The 16,451-nt window shown below is 57.8% G+C and overlaps 1 protein-coding gene across 1 annotated transcript in view; it reads right to left on the bottom strand.

Annotated features, from left to right (window-relative positions):
• Nucleotides 1–5,385: 5,385 nt before the first annotated feature.
• Nucleotides 5,386–16,451, bottom strand: part of LOC140424669 (fucolectin-4-like) — a 55,997-nt gene continuing 44,931 nt past the window's right edge. Inside the window, exon 5 of the mRNA XM_072507932.1 lies at nt 5,386–5,592. The gene's annotated coding sequence lies outside the window, so the exon portion shown is untranslated. The remainder of the gene's footprint in view (nt 5,593–16,451) is intronic.

Genomic DNA, 16,451 nt, shown 5'->3' with positions numbered 1-16,451 from the left:
CATCTTCCCTACAACCGAAGTTAAGCTCACTGGCCTATAATTACCCGCTTTCTGCCTACCTCCTTTTTTAAACAGTGGTGTCACGTTTGCTAATTTCCAATCCGCCGGGACCACCCCAGAGTCTAGTGAAGTTTGATAAATTATCACTAGGGCATTTGCAATTTCCCTAGCCATTTTTTTTAGCACTCTGGAATGCATTCCATCAGGGCCAGGAGACTTGTCTACCTTTAGCTTGCCCATCACTACCTCCTTAGTGATAACAATCCTCTCAAGGTCCTCACCTGTCATAGCCTCATTTCCATCAGTCATTGGCATGTTATTTGTGTCTTCCACTGTGAAGACCGACCCATAAAACCTGTTCAGTTCCTCAGCCATTTCCTCATCTCCCATTATTAAATCTGCCTTCTCATCCTCTAAAGGACCAATATTTACCTTAGCCACTCTTTTTTGTTTTATATATTTGTAGAAACTTTTACTATCTGTTTTTATATTCTGAGCAAGTTTACTCTCATAATCTATCTTACTCTTCTTTATAGCTTTTTTAGTAGCTTTCTGTTGCCCCCTAAAGATTTCCCAGTCCTCTAGTCTCCCACTGATCTTTGCTACTTTGTATGTTTTTTCCTTCAATTTGATACTCTCCCTTATTTCCTTAGATATCCACGGTCGATTTTCCCTCTTTTTACCGTCCTTCCTTTTTGTTGGTATAAACCTTTGCTGAGCACTGTGAAAAATCGCTTGGAAGGTTCTCCACTGTTCCTCAACTGTTTCACTATAAAGCCTTTGCTCCCAGTCTACCTTAGCTAGTTCTTCTCTCATCCCATTTTAATCTCCTTTGTTTAAGCACAAAACACTAGTGCTTGATTTTACCTTCTCACCCTCCATCTGTATTTTAAATTCCACCATATTGTGATTGCTCCTTCCGAGAGGATCCCTAACTATGAGATCCTGAATCAATCCTGTCTCATTACACAGGACCAGATCTAGGACCGCTTGTTCCCTCGTGGGTTCCATTACATACTGTTCTAGGAAACTATCGCCGACACATTCTATAAACGCCTCCTCAAGGCTGCCTTGACCGACCTGGTTAAACCAATCGACATGATCAAACCCCATGATAACTGCTGTATCATTTCTACATGCATCTGTTATTTCTTTGTTTATTGCCTGCCCCACCATAATGTTACTATTTGGTGGCCTATAGACTACTCCTATCAGTGACTTTTTCGCCTTACTATTCCTGATTTCCACCCAAATGGATTCAACCTTATCCTCCATAGCACCGATGTTATCCCTTACTGTTGCCTGGATGTCATCCTTAAATAACAGAGCTACACCACCTTCCTTATCATCCACTCTGTCCTTCCGAATAGTTTGATACCCTCGGATATTTAACTCCCAGTCGTGACCATCCTTTAACCATGTTTCTGTAATGGCCACTAAATCATAGTCATTCACGATGATTTGCGGCATCAACTCATTTACCTTATTCCGAATACTACGAGCATTCAGGTAAAGTACACTTATGTTGGCTTTTTTACCTCTGTTCTGAATCTTAACACCTCGATCAGTAACCTCTCCTAAGTTATATTTCCTCTTAACTTTTCTCCTAATTATCCTTGTCGTTGAACCCAGATCTTCATGTAACAACCTGCCGCGTCGCTTACCATTAATGTTTTCACTTACCGTTTTATTTCTTTTAGTATTCCAGGTCCTATTCACTGAGCTCCCCTCAGTCACTGTACCTTGTACTGTCGCCCTTTTTGATTTTTGACTATGGCTTTTCTTCCTTACACTTTCCCCCTGACTGCCTTTTGTTTCTGTCCCTGTTTTACTACCTTCCGACTTCCTGCATCGGCTCCCATCCCCCTGCCACATTAGTTTAAACTCTCCCCAACAGCTCTAGCAAACACCCCCCTAGGACATCGGTTCAGTCCTGCCCAGGTGCAGACCGTCCGGTTTGTACTGGTCCCACCTCCCCCAGAACCGGTTCCAATGTCCCAGGAATTTGAATCCCTCCCTCTTGCACCATCTCTCGAGCCACAAATTCATCCTAGCTATCCTGACATTCCTACTCTGACTAGCTCGATGCACTGGTAGCGATCCTGAGATTACTACCTTTGAGGTCCTACTTTTTAGTTTAACTCCTAGCTCCCTAAATTCTGCTTGTAGGACCTCATCCCGTTTTTTTACCTATATCGTTGGTGCCTATGTGCACCACGACAGCTGGCTGTTCACCCCCCCACACCCCAGAATATCCTGCAGCTGCTCCGAGACATCCTTGACCCTTGCACCAGGGAGGTAACATACCATCCTGGAGTCTCCACTGCGTCCGCAGAAACGCCTGTCTATTCCCCTTACGATTGAGTCCCCTATCACTATTGCCCTGCCATTCTTCTTCCTGCCCAGCTGCGCAGCAGAGCCAGCCACGGTGCCATGAACCTGGCTGCTGCTGCCTTCCCCTGGTGAACCATCTCCCTCAACAGTATCCAAAGCGGTATATCTGTTTTTCAGGGAGATGACCGCAGGGGACACCTTCACTGCCTTCCTACTCTTGCTCTGTCTTTTGGTCACCCATTTTCTATCTCCCTCAGTACCTTTCACCTGCGGTGTGAGTAACTCACTAAACGTGCTATCTACGACGTCCTCAGCATCGCGGATGCTCCAAAGTGAGTCCATCCGCAGCTCCAGAGCCGTCAGGCGGTCTAACAGGAGATGCAGCTGGACACTCTTCTTGCACGTGAAGGAGCCAGGGACAGTGGGCGTGTCCCTGAGCTCCCACATCGCACACGAGGAGTATGACAGGGGTCTGAGATCTCCTGCCATGTCTTAAACCTTCGGTTAACGTCAACAACTACAATTTCCCCCCCAAAAACGAGAAAAAATAAATAAATATACCAATGAAAAGAAAAAGAAAAACTACTTACCAGTCACTTACCAGGGATAAAAAGCACTCCCCCCAACCCCCCACCCCCCCACCCAGCTTTGAATTCCCACCTAGATTCAAATTCCCAAACTCACTCTTTGCTGTCTCACTCTGGCTGTGTCTTCTCTGGCTCACTGGGAGATCTCACTGGGAGTGAGTTACAAGTTGCTCTTTTTAAATTGGCCTGAGTTGACTCCCCTCCCCCGCCTGCTTTTAGATCAAGGTAGATTAAAAGCGACTGACTCTTAACTGACAACCAGTTATGTGAGTGGGTGGGGCAGCCCTTGTTAACCTACACAGCACAATTCCAGATTAATTTAAATTAATTTAAACTCCTGAAATTTAAAAGGTGCTGACTTACTGATTTGATTTGATTCAATTCCCACCTAGATTCAAATTCCCAAACTCACTCTTTGCTGTCTCACTCTGGCTGTGTTCTCTCCGGCTCACTGGGAGAACTCACTGAGTCCGCCATGGAGCACAGCGCAGCCTCTGACCCGGAGGTGCGGATGCCCGGAAGTGCAGCAGAATCTGCTAGCCTCACGCCGGCCCCCTGCTGGCCCGCTGCAGGGCTATGAATATGTGGCCCTTTCAGGCCAGTTTCTCTGTAGTCAAAGGCCACCGTTTTTACGACGGCGTGGGGACATAGTCCCAACAACGGAGAATCCAGCCCCACGAGGAAACCCCCGCAGACATGGGGAGAGCGTGACCCAGCGGGGAATCGAACCTGGGACCCTGGAGCTGTGAAGCCGCAGTGCTAACCACTGTGCTACCGTGCTGCCCAAGGTGTTCACTTGGACACACGGTGTCCACTTTATCGGTGATCACGCGTCAGGGGGACAGTGTGGGTATAGAAATCAGGGCGAAGGACTGTGATAAGATTAAAGAGATTAACACAGAGAGGAGGCTCCGAGTGGTCTGGCAGGGTTAAAAGTGGACTAATCTCCAGGCCCAGATGAAATGTATCCCAGGCTGTTGAGTGAGGCAAGGGAGGAAATAGCAGAGGTGCTGGCAATACTTTTTAATTCCTCTCTGGCCACAGGGGAGGTGTCGGAGGACTGGAGGATAGTCAACGTGGTACCTTTATTCAAGAAGGGAGGAAGGGATAAACCAGGAATCTACAGACCCGTCAGTCTGACCTCAGTGGTGGGGAAACTATTGGAAGCAATTCTGAGAGACAGAATTAATCTGCATTTGGAGAGGCCGGGATTAATCAGGAACAGTCAGCGTGGGATTGTTAAGGGGAGGTCATGTCTGACCAACGTGATTGAGTTTTTCAAAGATGTCCCGAAAGACATGCTGTTGGGTGAATTGGACATTCTGAATTCTCCCTCTGTGTACCCGAACAGGCGCGGAGTGTGGCGACTAGGGGCTGTTCACAGTAACTTCATTGCAGTGTTAACCTCTTATTCTTAGGCTGTGACCCCCTAGTTCTGGACCTCCCCAACATCGGGAACATTCTTCCCACATCCAGCCTGCCCAGTCCCATCAGGATTTTAGATGTTTCTATGAGATCCCCTCTCATTCTTCTAAACTCTGGTCAGTACAATCCCAGTCGATCCTTCTACAGATGCACCATAGAAAGCATCCTACCCGGCTGCATCACAGCCTGGTATGGCAACTGCTCGGCCCAGGACCGCAAGAAACTTCAGAGAGTCGTGAACACCGCCCAGTCCATCACACGAACCTGCCTCCCATCCATTGACTCCATCTACACCTCCCGCTGCCTGGGGAAAGCGGGCAGTATAATCAAAGACCCCTCCCGCCCGGCTTACTCACTCTTCCAGCTTCTTCCATCGGGCAGGAGATACAGAAGTCTGAGAACACGCACGAACAGACTCAAAAACAGCTTCTTCCCCACTGTCACCAGACTCCTAAATGACCCTCTTATGGACTGATTTCATTAACACTACACCCTGTATGCTTCATCCGATGCCAGTGCTTATGTAGTTACATTGTATATGTTGTGTTGCCCTATTATGTATTTTCTTTTATTCCCTTTTCTTCCCATGTACTTAATGATCTGTTGAGCTGCTCGCAGAAAAATACTTTTCACTGTCCCTCGGTACACGTGACAATAAACAAATCCAAATCCAGTATTTCTCCATATGTCAGTCCTGCTATCCCGGGAATTGGTCGGGTGAATGTTCGCTGGCCTCAATAACAACACTGTCCTTCCTCAAACTCCACTCACCTGAGGAAGGAGCAGCGCTCCGAAAGCTAGTGATTCGAAACAAACCTGTTGGAATTTAACCTGGTGTTGTAAGACTTCTTATTGGGCCCTTCCTCAAGCGAGGAGACCAAAACGGCACACAATTCTCAAGGTGCGGCCTCACCAAGGCCCTGTATGATGCAGCGTCCCTACTCCCGCACTCAAATCCTCTCGAGAACAAGTCCCAAGCTGACCGCCATTTCCCAGGTTACTGTCCCAGTGTGAGCTTTGGGTTAATAAACAAATAGTCTGAGGGGGTCAGATGACTTTATTAAACAGAGAGTATTCCACAGAACGCGAGCACATTCCACCTGAAGCTGAGGAGGCAATGTCAGAACATTCCAGAAACACCGCACGTGGTAATGTTCACACAGGAGACACAATGAAAGGTCCGAAGGTCCCGTGGACGAGCGAATCAGAAGAGGCTGCAGAGTGGACACTGCCGGCAGTCACAGTCCTACAGCAAATCACAAAACATTCACCCATCAGGATCTTCACAACACTGAGAGCAGGCTGTCCAGGGGTCACTCGCTGTCCAGGGGTCACTCGCTGTCCAGGGGTCACTCGCTGTCCAGGGGTCACTCGCTGTCCAGGGGTCACTCGCTGTCCAGGGTTCACTCTGTCCAGGGGTCACTCTCTGTCCAGGGGTCACTCGCTGTCCAGGGGTCACTCGTTGTCCAGGGGTCACTCTGTCCAGGGGTCACTCTCTGTCCAGGGGTCACTCTCTGTCCAGGGGTCACTCGCTGTCCAGGGGTCACTCTCTGTCCAGGGGTCACTCTCTGTCCAGGGGTCACTCGCTGTCCAGGGGTCACTCACTGTCCAGGGGTCACTCGCTGTCCAGGGGTCACTCTGTGTCCAGGGGTCACTCTCTGTCCAGGGGTCACTCTGTGTCCAGGGGTCACTCGCTGTCAAGGGATCACTCGCTGTCCAGGGGTCACTCACTGTCCAGGGGTCACTCACTGTCCATGGGGTCAATCTCTGGTCAGGGGTCACTCTCTGTCCAGGGGTCACTCTCTGTCCAGGGGTCACTCCCTGTCCAGGGGTCACTCACTGTCCATGGGGTCACTCTCTGACCAGCGGTCACTCTCTGTCCAGGGGTCACTCTCTGTCCAGCGGTCACTCTCTGTCCAGGGGTCACTCGCTGTCCAGCGGTCACTCTCTGTCCAGGGGTCACTCGCTGTCCAGGGGTCACTCGCTGTCCAGGGGTCACTCTCTGTCCAGGGGTCACTGCCTGTCCAGGGGTCACTCGCTGTCCAGGGGTCACTCTCTCTGTCCAGGGGTCACTCTCTGTCCAGGGGTCACTCACTGTCCAGGGGTCACTCTCTGTCCAGGGGCCACTCTCTGTCCAGGGGTCACTCGCTGTCCAGCGGTCACTCTCTGTCCAGGGGTCACTCCCTGTCCAGGGGTCGCTCGCTGTCCAGGCGTCACTCTCTCTGTCCAGGGGTCACTCCCTGTCCAGGGGTCGCTCGCTGTCCAGGGGTCACTCTCTGTGCAGGGGTCACTCTCTGTCCAGGGGTCACTCGCTGTCCAGCGGTCACTCTCTGTCCAGGGGTCACTCGCTGTCAAGGGGTCACTCGATGTCCAGGGGTCACTCACTGTCCAGGGGTCACTCACTGTCCATGGGTTCACTCTCTGTCCAGGGGTCACTCCCTGTCTAGGGGTCACTCGCTGTCCAGGGGTCACTCTCTCTGTCCAGGGGTCACTCTCTGTCCAGGGGTCACTCACTGTCCAGGGGTCACTCTCTGTCCAGGGGCCACTCTCTGTCCAGGGGTCACTCGCTGTCCAGCGGTCACTCTCTGTCCAGGGGTCACTCCCTGTCCAGGGGTCGCTCGCTGTCCAGGCGTCACTCTCTCTGTCCAGGGGTCACTCCCTGTCCAGGGGTCGCTCGCTGTCCAGGGGTCACTCTCTGTCCAGGGGTCACTCTCTGTCCAGGGGTCACTCGCTGTCCAGCGGTCACTCTCTGTCCAGGGGTCACTCGCTGTCAAGGGGTCACTCGCTGTCCAGGGGTCACTCACTGTCCAGGGGTCACTCACTGTCCATGGGTTCACTCTCTGTCCAGGGGTCACTCTCTGTCCAGGGGTCACTCACTGTCCATGGGGTCACTCTCTGTCCAGGGGTCACTCTCTGTCCAGGGGTCACTCGCTGTCCAGGGGTCACTCTGTCCAGGGGTCACTTTCTGTCCAGGGGTCACTCGCTGTCCAGGGGTTACTCGCTGTCCAGGGGTCACTCTGTCCAGGGGTCACTCTCTGACCAGGGGTCACTCTCTGTCCAGGGGTCACTCGCTGTCCAGGGGTCACCCTCTGTCCAGGGATCACTCTCTGTCCAGGGGTCACTCGCTGTCCAGCGGTCACTCTCTTTCCAGGGGTCACTCGCTGTCCAGGGGTCACTCACTGTCCAGGGGTTACTCACTGTCCATGGGGTCACTCTCTGTCCAGGGGTCACTCTCTGTCCAAGGGTCACTCTCTGTCCAGGGGTCACTCCCTGTCCAGGGGTCACTCACTGTCCATGGGGTCACTCTCTGACCAGGGGTCACTCCCTGTCCAGGGGTCACTCCCTGTCCAGGGGTCACTCTCTGTCCAGGGGCCACTCTCTGTCCAGGGGTCACTCGCTGTCCAGGGGTCACTCCCTGTCCAGGGGTCACTCTCTGTCCAGGGGCCACTCTCTGTCCAGCGGTCACTCTCTGTCCAGGGGTCACTCGCTGTCCATGGGTCACTCGCTGTCCAGCAGTCACTCTCTGTCCAGGGGTCACTCCCTGTCCAGGGGTCGCTCGCTGTCCAGGGGTCACTCTCTCTGTCCAGGGGTCACTCTCTGTCCAGGGATCACTCGCTGTCCAGGGGTCACTCGCTGTCCAGGGGTCACTCGCAGACCAGGGGTCACTCTCTGTCCAGGGGTCACTCTCTGTCCAGGGGTCGCTCGCTGTCCAGGGGTCACTCTCTGTCCAGGGGTCACTCTGTGTCCAGGGGTCACTCGCTGTCCAGCGGTCACTCTCTGTCCAGGGGTCACTCGCTGTCAAGGGGTCACTCTCTGTCCAGGGGTCACTCTCTGTCCAGGGGTCACTCTCTGTCCAGGGGTCACTCCCTGTCCAGGGGTCACTCACTGTCCATGGGGTCACTCTCTGTCCAGGGGTCACTCTCTGTCCAGGGGTCACTCTCTGTCCAGCGGTCACTATCTGTCCAGGGGTCACTCGCTGTCCAGCGGTCACTCTCTGTCCAGGGGTCACTGCCTGTCCAGGGGTCGCTCGCTGTCCAGGGGTCACTCTCTCTGTCCAGGGGTCACTCTCTGTCCAGGGGTCAATCCCTGTCCAGGGGTCGCTCGCTGTCCAGGGGTCACTCTCTCTGTCCAGGGGTCACTCTCTGTCCAGGGATCACTCGCTGTCCAGGGGTCACTCGCTGTCCAGGGGTCACTCGCAGACCAGGGGTCACTCTCTGTCCAGGGGTCACTCTCTGTCCAGGGGTCGCTCGCTGTCCAGGGGTCACTCTCTGTCCAGGGGTCACTCTGTGTCCAGGGGTCACTCGCTGTCCAGCGGTCACTCTCTGTCCAGGGGTCACTCGCTGTCAAGGGGTCACTCTCTGTCCAGGGGTCACTCTCTGTCCAGGGGTCACTCTCTGTCCAGGGGTCACTCCCTGTCCAGGGGTCACTCACTGTCCATGGGGTCACTCTCTGTCCAGGGGTCACTCTCTGTCCAGGGGTCACTCTCTGTCCAGCGGTCACTATCTGTCCAGGGGTCACTCGCTGTCCAGCGGTCACTCTCTGTCCAGGGGTCACTGCCTGTCCAGGGGTCGCTCGCTGTCCAGGGGTCACTCTCTCTGTCCAGGGGTCACTCTCTGTCCAGGGGTCACTCACTGTCCAGGGGTCACTCTCTGTCCAGGGGCCACTCTCTGACCAGGGGTCACTCGCTGTCCAGCGGTCACTCTCTGTCCAGGGGTCACTCCCTGTCCAGGGGTCGCTCGCTGTCCAGGCGTCACTCTCTCTGTCCAGGGGTCACTCCCTGTCCAGGGGTCGCTCGCTGTCCAGGGGTCACTCTCTCTGTCCAGGGGTCACTCGCTGTCCAGGGGTCACTCGCTGACCAGGGGTCACTCTCTGTCCAGGGGCCACTCTCTGTCCAGGGGTCACTCTCTGTCCAGGGGTCACTCTCTGTCCAGGGGTCACTCGCTGTCCAGCGGTCACTCTCTGTCCAGGGGTCACTCTGTGTCCAGGGGCCACTCGCTGTCCAGCGGTCACTCTCTGTCCAGGGGTCACTCGCTGTCAAGGGGTCACTCGCTGTCCAGGGGTCACTCCCTGTCCAGGGGCCACTCTCTGTCCAGGGGCCACTCTCTGTCCAGCGGTCACTCTGTACAGGGGTCACTCGCTGTCCAGGGGTCACTCGCTGTCCAGCGGTCACTCTCTGTCCAGGGGTCACTCCCTGTCCAGGGGTCGCTCGCTGTCCAGGGGTCACTCTCTCTGTCCAGGGGTCACTCTCTGTCCAGGGGTCACTCGCTGTCCAGGGGTCACTCGCTGTCCAGGGGTCACTCGCTGACCAGGGTTCACTCTCTGTCCAGGAGTCACTCTCTGTCCAGGGGTCACTCTGTGTCCAGGGGTCACTCGCTGTCCAGCGGTCACTCTCTGTCCAGGGGCCACTCTCTGTCCAGGGGTCACTCTCTGTCCAGGGGTCACTCTCTGTCCAGCGGTCACTCTCTGTCCAGGGGTCACTCTCTGTCCAGCGGTCACTCTCTGTCCAGGGGTCACTCGCTGTCCAGCGGTCACTCTCTGTCCAGGGGTCACTCGCTGTCCAGGGGTCACTCTCTGTCCAGGGGTCACTCCCTGTCCAGGGGTCGCTCGCTGTCCAGGCGTCACTCTCTCTGTCCAGGGGTCACTCCCTGTCCAGGGGTCGCTCGCTGTCCAGGGGTCACTCTCTGTGCAGGGGTCACTCTCTGTCCAGGGGTCACTCGCTGTCCAGCGGTCACTCTCTGTCCAGGGGTCACTCGCTGTCAAGGGGTCACTCGCTGTCCAGGGGTCACTCACTGTCCAGGGGTCACTCACTGTCCATGGGTTCACTCTCTGTCCAGGGGTCACTCCCTGTCTAGGGGTCACTCGCTGTCCAGGGGTCACTCTCTCTGTCCAGGGGTCACTCTCTGTCCAGGGGTCACTCACTGTCCAGGGGTCACTCTCTGTCCAGGGGCCACTCTCTGTCCAGGGGTCACTCGCTGTCCAGCGGTCACTCTCTGTCCAGGGGTCACTCCCTGTCCAGGGGTCGCTCGCGGTCCAGGCGTCACTCTCTCTGTCCAGGGGTCACTCCCTGTCCAGGGGTCGCTCGCTGTCCAGGGGTCACTCTCTGTCCAGGGGTCACTCTCTGTCCAGGGGTCACTCGCTGTCCAGCGGTCACTCTCTGTCCAGGGGTCACTCGCTGTCAAGGGGTCACTCGCTGTCCAGGGGTCACTCACTGTCCAGGGGTCACTCACTGTCCATGGGTTCACTCTCTGTCCAGCGGTCACTCTCTATCCAGGGGTCACTCCCTGTCCAGGGGTCGCTCGCTGTCCAGGGGTCACTCTCTCTGTCCAGGGGTCACTCTCTGTCCAGGGGTCACTCGCTGTCCAGGGGTCACTCGCTGTCCAGGGGTCACTCGCTGACCAGGGTTCACTCTCTGTCCAGGAGTCACTCTCTGTCCAGGGGTCACTCTGTGTCCAGGGGTCACTCGCTGTCCAGCGGTCACTCGCTGTCCAGGGGTCACTCTCTGTCCAGGGGTCACTCCCTGTCCAGGGGTCGCTCGCTGTCCAAGCGTCACTCTCTCTGTCCAGGGGTCACTCCCTGTCCAGGGGTCGCTCGCTGTCCAGTGGTCACTCTCTGTGCAGGGGTCACTCTCTGTCCAGGGGTCACTCGCTGTCCAGCGGTCACTCTCTGTCCAGGGGTCACTCGCTGTCAAGGGGTCACTCGCTGTCCAGGGGTCACTCACTGTCCAGGGGTCACTCACTGTCCATGGGTTCACTCTCTGTCCAGGGGTCACTCCCTGTCTAGGGGTCACTCGCTGTCCAGGGGTCACTCTCTCTGTCCAGGGGTCACTCTCTGTCCAGGGGTCACTCACTGTCCAGGGGTCACTCTCTTTCCAGGGGCCACTCTCTGTCCAGGGGTCACTCGCTGTCCAGCGGTCACTCTCTGTCCAGGGGTCACTCCCTGTCCAGGGGTCGCTCGCTGTCCAGGCGTCACTCTCTCTGTCCAGGGGTCACTCCCTGTCCAGGGGTCGCTCGCTGTCCAGGGGTCACTCTCTGTCCAGGGGTCACTCTCTGTCCAGGGGTCACTCGCTGTCCAGCGGTCACTCTCTGTCCAGGGGTCACTCGCTGTCAAGGGGTCACTCGCTGTCCAGGGGTCACTCACTGTCCAGGGGTCACTCACTGTCCATGGGTTCACTCTCTGTCCAGGGGTCACTCTCTGTCCAGGGGTCACTCACTGTCCATGGGGTCACTCTCTGTCCAGGGGTCACTCTCTGTCCAGGGGTCACTCGCTGTCCAGGGGTCACTCTGTCCAGGGGTCACTTTCTGTCCAGGGGTCACTCGCTGTCCAGGGGTCACTCGCTGTCCAGGGGTCACTCTGTCCAGGGGTCACTCTCTGACCAGGGGTCACTCTCTGTCCAGTGGTCACTCGCTGTCCAGGGGTCACCCTCTGTCCAGGGATCACTCTCTGTCCAGGGGTCACTCGCTGTCCAGCGGTCACTCTCTTTCCAGGGGTCACTCGCTGTCCAGGGGTCACTCACTGTCCAGGGGTTACTCACTGTCCATGGGGTCACTCTCTGTCCAGGGGTCACTCTCTGTCCAAGGGTCACTCTCTGTCCAGGGGTCACTCCCTGTCCAGGGGTCACTCACTGTCCATGGGGTCACTCTCTGTCCAGGGGTCACTCCCTGTCCAGGGGTCACTCCCTGTCCGGGGTCACTCTCTGTCCAGGGGCCACTCTCTGTCCAGGGGTCACTCGCTGTCCAGGGGTCACTCCCTGTCCAGGGGTCACTCTCTGTCCAGGGGCCACTCTCTGTCCAGCGGTCACTCTCTGTCCAGGGGTCACTCGCTGTCCATGGGTCACTCGCTGTCCAGCGGTCACTCTCTGTCCAGGGGTCACTCCCTGTCCAGGGGTCGCTCGCTGTCCAGGGGTCACTCTCTCTGTCCAGGGGTCACTCTCTGTCCAGGGATCACTCGCTGTCCAGGGGTCACTCGCTGTCCAGGGGTCACTCGCAGACCAGGGGTCACTCTCTGTCCAGGGGTCACTCTCTGTCCAGGGGTCGCTCGCTGTCCAGGGGTCACTCTCTGTCCAGGGGTCACTCTGTGTCCAGGGGTCACTCGCTGTCCAGCGGTCACTCGCTGTCAAGGGGTCACTCTCTGTCCAGGGGTCACTCTCTGTCCAGGGGTCACTCTCTGTCCAGGGGTCACTCCCTGTCCAGGGGTCACTCACTGTCCTTGGGGTCACTCTCTGTCCAGGGGTCACTCTCTGTCCAGGGGTCACTCTCTGTCCAGCGGTCACTATCTGTCCAGGGGTCACTCGCTGTCCAGCGGTCACTCTCTGTCCAGGGGTCACTGCCTGTCCAGGGGTCGCTCGCTGTCCAGGGGTCACTCTCTCTGTCCAGGGGTCACTCTCTGTCCAGGGGTCACTCACTGTCCAGGGGTCACTCTCTGTCCAGGGGCCACTCTCTGACCAGGGGTCACTCGCTGTCCAGCGGTCACTCTCTGTCCAGGGGTCACTCCCTGTCCAGGGGTCGCTCGCTGTCCAGGCGTCACTCTCTCTGTCCAGGGGTCACTCCCTGTCCAGGGGTCGCTCGCTGTCCAGGGGTCACTCTCTCTGTCCAGGGGTCACTCGCTGTCCAGGGGTCACTCGCTGACCAGGGGTCACTCTCTGTCCAGGGGCCACTCTCTGTCCAGGGGTCACTCTCTGTCCAGGGGTCACTCTCTGTCCAGGGGTCACTCGCTGTCCAGCGGTCACTCTCTGTCCAGGGGTCACTCTGTGTCCAGGGGCCACTCGCTGTCCAGCGGTCACTCTCTGTCCAGGGGTCACTCGCTGTCAAGGGGTCACTCGCTGTCCAGGGGTCACTCCCTGTCCAGGGGCCACTCTCTGTCCAGGGGCCACTCTCTGTCCAGCGGTCACTCTGTACAGGGGTCACTCCCTGTCCAGGGGTCACTCGCTGTCCAGCGGTCCCTCTCTGTCCAGGGGTCACTCCCTGTCCAGGGGTCGCTCGCTGTCCAGGGGTCACTCTCTCTGTCCAGGGGTCACTCTCTGTCCAGGGGTCACTCGCTGTCCAGGGGTCACTCGCTGTCCAGGGGTCACTCGCTGACCAGGGTTCACTCTCTGTCCAGGAGTCACTCTCTGTCCAGGGGTCACTCTGTGTCCAGGGGTCACTCGCTGTCCAGCGGTCACTCTCTGTCCAGGGGTCACTCGCTGTCAAGGGGTCACTCGCTGTCCAGGGGTCACTCACTGTCCAGGGGTCACTCACTGTCCATGGGGTCACTCTCTGTCCAGGGGTCACTCTCTGTCCAGGGGTCACTCCCTGTCCAGGGGTCACTCACTGTCCATGGGGTCACTCTCTGTCCAGGGGTCACTCTCTGTCCAGGGGTCACTCTCTGTCCAGTGGTCACTCTCTGTCCAGGGGTCACTCGCTGTCCAGGGGTCACTCGCTGTCCAGCGGTCACTCTCTGTCCAGGGGTCACTGCCTGTCCAGGGGTCGCTCGCCGTCCAGGGGTCACTCTCTCTGTCCAGGGGTCACTCTCTGTCCAGGGGTCACTCACTGTCCAGGGGCCACTCTCTGTCCAGGGGTCACTCGCTGTCCAGCGGTCACTCTCTGTCCAGGAGTCACTCCCTGTCCAGGGGTCGCTCGCTGTCCAGGCGTCACTCTCTCTGTCCAGGGGTCACTCCCTATCTAGGGGTTGCTTGCTGTCCAGGGGTCACTCTCTCTGTCCAGGGGTCACTCTCTGTCCAGGGGTCACTCGCTGTCCAGGGGTCACTCGCTGTCCATGGGTCACTCGCTGACCAGGGGTCACTCTCTGTCCAGGGGCCACTCTCTGTCCAGGGGTCACTCTCTGTCCAGGGGTCACTCTCTGTCCAGGGGTCACTCGCTGTCCAGGGGTCACTCTGTGTCCAGGGGCCACTCGCTGTCCAGCGGTCACTCTCTGTCCAGGGGTCACTCGCTGTCAAGGGGTCACTCGCTGTCCAGGGGTCACTCACTGTCCAGGGGTCACTCACTGTCCATGGGGTCACTCGCTGTCCAGGGGTCACTCCCTGTCCAGGGGTCACTCACATCCATGGGGTCACTCTCTATCCAGGGGTCACTCTCTGTCCAGGGGTCACTCTCTGTCCAGCGGTCACTCTCTGTCCAGGGGTCACTCGCTGTCCAGGGGTCACTCGCTGTCCAGCGTTCACTCTCTGTCCAGGGGTCACTGCCTGTCCAGGGGTCGCTCTCTGTCCAGGGGTCACTCTCTCTGTCCAGGGGTCACTCTCTGTCCAGGGGTCACTGCCTGTCCAGGGGTCACTCGCTGTCCAGCGGTCACTCTCTGTCCAGGGGTCACTGCCTGTCCAGGGGTCGCTTGCTGTCCAGGGGTCACTCTCTCTGTCCAGGGGTCACTCTCTGTCCAGGGGTCACTCACTGTCCAGGGGTCACTCTCTGTCCAGGGGCCACTCTCTGACCAGGGGTCACTCGTTTTCCAGCGGTCACTCTCTGTCCAGGGGTCACTCCCTGTCCAGGGGTCGCTCGCTGTCCAGGCGTCACTCTCTCTGTCCAGGGGTCACTCCCTGTCCAGGGGTCGCTCGCTGTCCAGGGGTCACTCTCTCTGTCCAGGGGTCACTCGCTGTCCAGGGGTCACTCGCTGACCAGGGGTCACTCTCTGTCCAGGGGCCACTCTCTGTTCAGGGGTCACTCTCTGTCCAGGGGTCACTCTCTGTCCAGGGGTCACTCGCTGTCCAGCGGTCACTCTCTGTCCAGGGGTCACTCTGTGTCCAGGGGCCACTCGCTGTCCAGCGGTCACTCTCTGTCCAGGGGTCACTCGCTGTCAAGGGGTCACTCGCTGTCCAGGGGTCACTCCCTGTCCAGGGGCCACTCTCTGTCCAGGGGCCACTCTCTGTCCAGCGGTCACTCTGTACAGGGGTCACTCGCTGTCCAGGGGTCACTCGCTGTCCAGCGGTCACTCTCTGTCCAGGGGTCACTCCCTGTCCAGGGGTCGCTCGCTGTCCAGGGGTCACTCTCTCTGTCCAGGGGTCACTCTCTGTCCAGGGGTCACTCGCTGTCCAGGGGTCACTCGCTGTCCAGGGGTCACTCGCTGACCAGGGTTCACTCTCTGTCCAGGAGTCACTCTCTGTCCAGGGGTCACTCTGTGTCCAGGGGTCACTCGCTGTCCAGCGGTCACTCTCTGTCCAGGGGTCACTCGCTGTCAAGGGGTCACTCGCTGTCCAGGGGTCACTCACTGTCCAGGGGTCACTCACTGTCCATGGGGTCACTCTCTGTCCAGGGGTCACTCTCTGTCCAGGGGTCACTCCCTGTCCAGGGGTCACTCACTGTCCATGGGGTCACTCTCTGTCCAGGGGTCACACTCTGTCCAGGGGTCACTCTCTGTCCAGCGGTCACTCTCTGTCCAGGGGTCACTCGCTGTCCAGGGGTCACTCGCTGTCCAGCGGTCACTCTCTGTCCAGGGGTCACTGCCTGGCCAGGGGTCGCTCGCTGTCCAGGGGTCACTCTCTCTGTCCAGGGGTCACTCTCTGTCCAGGGGTCACTCACTGTCCAGGGGCCACTCTCTGTCCAGGGGTCACTCGCTGTCCAGCGGTCACTCTCTGTCCAGGAGTCACTCCCTGTCCAGGGGTCGCTCGCTGTCCAGGCGTCACTCTCTCTGTCCAGGGGTCACTCCCTGTCTAGGGGTCGCTTGCTGTCCAGGGGTCACTCTCTCTGTCCAGGGGTCACTCTCTGTCCAGGGGTCACTCGCTGTCCAGGGGTCACTCGCTGTCCATGGGTCACTCGCTGACCAGGGGTCACTCTCTGTCCAGGGGCCACTCTCTGTCCAGGGGTCACTCTCTGTCCAGGGGTCACTCTCTGTCCAGGGGTCACTCGCTGTCCAGGGGTCACTCTGTGTCCAGGGGCCACTCGCTGTCCAGCGGTCACTCTCTGTCCAGGGGTCACTCGCTGTCAAGGGGTCACTCGCTGTCCAGGGGTCACTCACTGTCCAGGGGTCACTCACTGTCCATGGGGTCACTCGCTGTCCAGGGGTCACTCCCTGTCCAGGGGTCACTCACATCCATGGGGTCACTCTCTATCCAGGGGTCACTCTCTGTCCAGGGGTCACTCTCTGTCCAGCGGTCACTCTCTGTCCAGGGGTCACTCGCTG

The sequence above is a fragment of the Scyliorhinus torazame genome, chromosome 6 (genome assembly GCF_047496885.1).
Source record: "Scyliorhinus torazame isolate Kashiwa2021f chromosome 6, sScyTor2.1, whole genome shotgun sequence".
NCBI classification, from domain to species: Eukaryota; Metazoa; Chordata; class Chondrichthyes; order Carcharhiniformes; family Scyliorhinidae; genus Scyliorhinus; species Scyliorhinus torazame.
Note: the sequence above shows the minus strand (reverse complement) of the source record. Positions and strands in the feature narration are given on the sequence as shown.